The sequence below is a fragment of the Pituophis catenifer genome, unplaced genomic scaffold (genome assembly GCF_029215685.1).
Source record: "Pituophis catenifer annectens isolate HBS135680 unplaced genomic scaffold, rPitCat1.0.hap2 SCAF_6, whole genome shotgun sequence".
Classification (NCBI taxonomy): Eukaryota; Metazoa; Chordata; class Lepidosauria; order Squamata; family Colubridae; genus Pituophis; species Pituophis catenifer.
Window position 1 is genome coordinate 3,692,866 of NW_027256886.1, and position 6,215 is coordinate 3,699,080.

The following is a 6,215-nucleotide window of genomic DNA, read 5'->3' on the forward strand; positions in this document are numbered from 1 at the left end:
GTGTGTGTGTGTGTGATCACTTTGCTCTGGGACGTGCCAGAAATGTGGGAGCATTTGGGGAAATTTGGAGCAATAAAGGGGTGGTTCCAGGGGTGAAATGCTCCCGGTTCGGATCAGCTCGGGTGAGTAGCTAGCGATGGCGGCGGGCAGTTCGGAGAACCGGTAGCAAAAATCCCTTCCCCCCAGCCTCCATCTTGCTTACCTTTGCTCTTTGGACTGAATCCTGAGCTGCTGGTTGCAACGCGTGCTCTGCTTCGCTTGCTGTAATCCCTGCAATCCATTGCATTAGTAAACAACTGAATCTCCCTGCCTGCAATCAAGCACATCGATGAGCAGCTCTATCTGCCTGCCTACCTGCCTTGTCCCTTCAATTGGGTAAGTTTTTTTCCCCTTTGGGAGCTTTAAAAAAATAGTTAATTGGGGTTTTTTTAGTTGTTCTTTTTTTAGACCTAGCTATTTAAAGTTTAGGAAGTTTTAAATTTAGCTGCTTTTATATAAAAATAAAAATAAAATAAAATAAAATAATATTTATGCAGCTTTCTGAGATTTAGTGTGTTTCTGTAGTGTTTCACTCTAACTACACAAACACACAAAATCTCACAAAGCTGTATGTGGATTTTTTTGTGTGTAAAGTGTGAAAGTTGGTTTTTTGGGCTTTTTGTGGCTGTGTGAGGTTCCTGTTTGTTGCAGGGGCCATTTTGGGTCTAGCACAGCTGCTTTTACATTGTGGGTGAGCCATTTGTGTTGTGTTGTGTTGTGTTGTGTGTGTATAAAGAGTGAAAGTTGGTTTTTTGGGCTTTTTGGGGCTGTGTGAGGTTCCTGCTTGTTGCAGGGGCCATTTTGGGTCTAGACAGTTTCTCCCTCCCTTTTTTAAAAAAAATTTGATTTATATGCCGTCCTTCTCCGGAGACTCAGGGCGGCTTACAATGTGTTAAGCAATAGCCTTCATACTTTTGTATATTTATACAAAGTCAGCTTATTGCCCCCACAAACTGGGTCCTCAATTTACCTACCTTAGAAAGGATGGAGTCAACCTTGAGCCTTGGAGAGATTCGGACCAGCAGTAATTGCAGGCAGCTGTGTTAATGACAGGGCGCTCTAGACCACTGGGCTATCAAGGCTCCTTTGGGAGCTTTAAAAAAAAATAGTTAATTGGGATTTTTTTTAGTTGTTCTTTTTTTAGACCTAGCCATTTAAAGTTTAGGAAGTTTTAAATTTAGCTGCTTTTATATAAAAATAAAAATAAAATAAAATAAAATAATATTTGTGCAGCTTTCTGAGATTTAGTGTGTTTCTGTAGTGTTTCACTCTAACTACACAATCACACAAAATCTCACAAAGCTGTATGTGGAATTTTGTGTGTGTAAAGTGTGAAAGTTGGTTTTTTTCGGCTTTTTGTGGCTGTGTGAGGTTCCTGTTTGTTGCAGGGGCCATTTTGGGTCTAGTACAGCTGCTTTTACATTGTGGGTGATCCAGTTTTTGTTGTGTTGTGTTGTGTGTGTGTTTTTTGGGCTTTTTGGGGCTGTGCGAGGTTCCTGCACTATGAAGCAGTTTTGTTTTGTTTTTAATTTGATTTATATGCCGCACTTCTCCGGAGACTCAGGGCGGTTTACAATGCGTTAAGCAATAGCCTTCATACTTTTGTATATTTATACAAAGTCAGCTTATTGCCCCCACAAACTGGGTCCTCAATTTACCTACCTTAGAAAGGATGGAAGGCTGAGTCAACCTTGAGCCTTGGAGAGATTCGAACCAGCAGTAATTGCAGGCAGCTGTGTTAATAACAGGGTGCTTAGACCACTAAGTTTATAAGTTATATAGCTATTGTTATATTGTGTCCCAGCAGGGAGACTCAATTGGCACTCAGATACAGAGCAATTAGTCCCAACACACCTGGTTCTGGCAAAAGAATCTGACTTGATTGATGTATACTGGAAAATGAAGGTTGTCTGTGAGAACAGGCCACTCCCAAACCACTACTATTTATTTCCCAACCAGGGAGGGACTGACTAGCATCTACGTCTTCTTTTCCCTGACAGTTGGCTTATTGCCTTCTGTTGCTCTCCTTTTCTCTCACCTCTATGCATACGTGCATCTGGGATGGGCCCCATCTGTTCCTCCCGCTCACTCAATTCAGGCCCCGAAGACAGCTGCCTCTCCACCTGGGGGGGACAGAAGTCTCCGGCTCCAAAGGCTCCGAAGTTGGCCCAGGCTTCCCCTCCACCACCTTCTCACCTGACTCTACAGCCAGCTGCTGAATGGGGCAAACCGGGTGGGAGAATCACCTGGAAATTCAGGGGGAAGATTGGGATGAGGGAAAGAGAAGATAACAATGGGAAGGTCGGTGATGATGTCATATCCTTTCCCCTCTGTTGAGAGAGGGTTGTTCAGGTGGCCTCCTGTTGACAACACAGTCCTATCAGCAATTCCAAGAAAGGTTCTACACCAACTTACCCTGTTCAGGTGATCTTGTGGGTGTAGATGAACCTCCAACTGGCCTCAATGACTCTCACAGAGAGTGCTAACAACCAGATGACTGGAAGGAATATAAATCAGAACTGTAGAAGCTTCTTAGATGAGAAACGAAACTTCTTCAAGGAAAAACAAAGTCCAGTTGCCTTTTGAAAAAGCAACTTTGGGACAACCATGACCTGGATGGCTGAGGATGTCCATACACATCTCAGGAGAACTTTTTCTAGAGCTCATTTTGAACAACTAGACCCAAAAGCTAACCACTATCTTACCACTAAAACTAGTGGTAAGATATGGGAGATTTCATGAAAACAAAAATTGTATATTTGTGGAGTCACTAAAGACATTGGACATACATACCCTTTTTGACTGCAAACTCTACTTTGCAGAATGGGCCACTCTACTGTCAGCCTCTGGAGGCTCTGAGGTCCACAACTCACTCCCCGATGGCCCTGGCCCATCTCTGCCTCCGATGCAGAGCCTTCATCTGGGCCTTCCCCAGCTTCCAGGATTGGCCCGTATTCTTCCTCAGCCTCATTGCTGTCCGACTCCGCTGCCAGCTGCGCACGCTGCTGGTGAACCACAACAACAATTTTGATCGCAGAGCCAATGATCACCGTGGAACGAGGAGCTGGTGAATGGACCAGAGACAATGTGAGAATGTTATTGTACCTTCAACTAGCATGAGAAACAAGCAGCTTTATTTTTCTGGATGCAAAGAAAGCCTTTGACAATTAGAATTAATCCTCTATGTTCAAGGTTTTGGAAGATGTGGATTTGGATAGAAATTTATTCAAGAGGTCAAGTCAATTTATGCATCTCAACAAATACACTTATGTTATTAATAGCGATTTAACTAAGCTGTATGAATACAAAAGGGCACGAGACAAGGATGTCCTCTATCTCCACTGTTGCTTATTTTAATACTCTTTAGTTTTCAACAGAGATTGTCAAGCACGGGAAATCAGGAGTCCTGGCAGTTTAAATGAATATAGATAGATTTATTTTGGACGTGAAGGGACTCGAGACTCATGATGTGTTTGACCCCCTCCCTCAGGCTCAGCCTGGTCATCTCCTACACAAATCAATCAGAATAGAGCTGGAAGGGGCCTTGGAAGCCTTCTAGCCCAACCCCCTGCTCAAGCAGGAGACCCTATACCATTTCAGATACGTGGCTGCCCAGTCTTTTCTTAAAATCCTCCAGTGATTAAGAACCTACAACTTCTGACAGCAAGCTGTTCCACTGGTTAATTGTCCTCACTGTTTCTTCTTAATTCCAGGTTGCTTCTCTTATTGATTAGTTTCCATCCATTGCTCCTTGTCCTGCTCTCTGGTGCTTTAAAAAAAATAAGTTGACTTCCTCTTCTTTGTGGCAGCCCCTCAAATACTGGAATACTGCTATCATGTCACTCCTAGTCCTCCTTTCTTCTAGACTAGCAAAACCCAAATCCTGCAACCATTCTTCATGTCTCCGGGCCCTTAATTATCCTAATTGCTCTTCTTTTCCAATATCTCAACATCTTTTTTGTGGTAACCAATACTAGACACAATGTTCCAGGTGTGGCCTTACGAAGACTTTATAAAGTATTTTTGGTTCTATGCCTCTGTTTATATAACCAAGGATTGCATTAGCTTTTATGGCTACTGCTGCATACTGCTGGCTCATGTTTAAGTCATCGTCTACTAGGACTCCAAGGTCCCTCTCACAGTTACTGTTTTTGAGGCAGGTTTTACCTAATCTGTACTTGCCTAAATGTGAAACTTTCCTTTTCTCCACATTAAATTTCATTTTGTTGGATAGGACGAATTGTTCAAGTCTGTCAAGATCTTTTTGGATCCTGAGCTTGTCTTTAATGGTGTTGGCTATTCCTGCCAGCTTAGTGTCATCTGCAAATTTGATGAGTTCCTCTTCTATCCCTTGCCAGAAGCCCTTCATCTAGGTAATGCAGATCATGGTATAGGAAGCCAACGTTGTCTTGAAGACACCAGTTTTTAAGTCCGAGGTTCAGAGGTCTTTTGTTGGAAGTATAGATTAAAATACCACTTGTGCTCCTAATTCTTTACCTTTCTTCCCTAGCTGTCCGTAATGTCTTGTTACTGATTTCAGATTCATTGTTGTGTCATTGGACCCCACATGTAGGAGAAGAAAGGAGTAGTAATCTGTGGAGTTGATAGCAATAATATTTAAACTTATATACCGCTTCATAGTGCTTTTACAGCCCTCTCTAAGCGGTTTACAGAGTCAGCCTATTGCCCCCAATAATCTGGGTCCTCATTTTACCCACTTCAGAAGGATAAAAGGCTGAGTCAACCTTGAGCCGGTAAGATTTGAACTGCCAAACGGCAGCTAGCAGTCAGCTGAAGTAGCCTGCAGTACTGCACTCTAACCACTGTGCCACCTCGGCTCTTTATGATAATTTTAGTAAGGTACTCAGTTAGGTCTTTGACTTTTTGCTCCAGGGAGACAATATACCATAGATTGACTGCCAGGTCTGCAGACTATAGTTTCTGTTCCCCTAAGAATTGAATCTCTTATCACAAATATTCACTTCCCCCCCCCCTTAGGGAAGTCTGGGATACTTTTCTTCTTGTCTCAGGAATGCTGGGTTGTGCCTCTTTTTTAGAAACTGTTGATGAATGCCAGTGGTGGGATTCAAAAACTTTTACGACTGGTTCTGTGGGCGTGGCTTGGTGGGCATGGCTCAGTGGGCATGGCAAGGGAAGGTTACTGCAAAATCCCCATTCCCTCCCAATCAGCTGGGAGACTGTGAGGCAGAGAATAGATGAGGGTGGGGCCAGTCAGAGATGGTATTTATTTACTGGTTTTCCAAACTATTCAAAATTTCTGCTACCGGTTCTCCAGAACTGGTCAGAACCTGCTGAATACCACCTCTGATGAATGCTCTTTTGTGGCTCACTGCATATTTTCTTCCAGGGGAAGCTATAAAAGCAATTGTTCAGTTCCAGAGTGGCTTCATTGGAGTGGGCTGGAGAAGATTTTATTTATTTATTTATTTATTTATTTATTTATTTATTTATTTATTTATTTATTTATTTATTTATTTATTTGTTTCCATTTCTATACCGCCCTTCTCCAAATAGGACTCAGGGCGGTGAACAGCCAAAGTAAAAAACAGAACATACAAAATTTAAAAACAGTTTAAAATAATTAAATATTTTGGCCATAAATTAAAACAACCCAATTTAAAATCAATTTAAAATTTAACTCAAGCCAGCCCAGCTAGTTGAAATAAATAGGTTTTCAGGGCCCGATGAAAAATCCGGAGGTCTGTTATTGTACATATCTCTGGGGGAAGGTTGTTCCAGAGGGTGGGCGCCGCCACAGAGAAGGCTCTCCCCCTGGGGGTCGCCAGCCGACATTGTCTGGCAGACGGCACCCTGAGGAGGCCCACTCTGTGTGAGTGTACGGCCGGTGGGAGGCTGCGGTGGCCATAGTACATGTATAGACCAGTTTAACTGGTTGGACACATGTATGGAGCTTAGCACCGAAATAATCAGACTATGAAAAGTGGGTTCATATGGATACTCTCTGAAGGGCCCTATTCGTTCTCTCTTTGTTCAGAACATAGACTGTATTTGCAAAAGCAGAGACATCTCCTTATAGAACGGGGCCTCTTTGTTGGCAGGTGATGGGACGCTGGGAACAAAGCCAAATATGATAACACAGCCAGAGTTAAGTTTTGTTTTTACCTTAAGTATCGCTTTCCTAGAATTCACGTGAT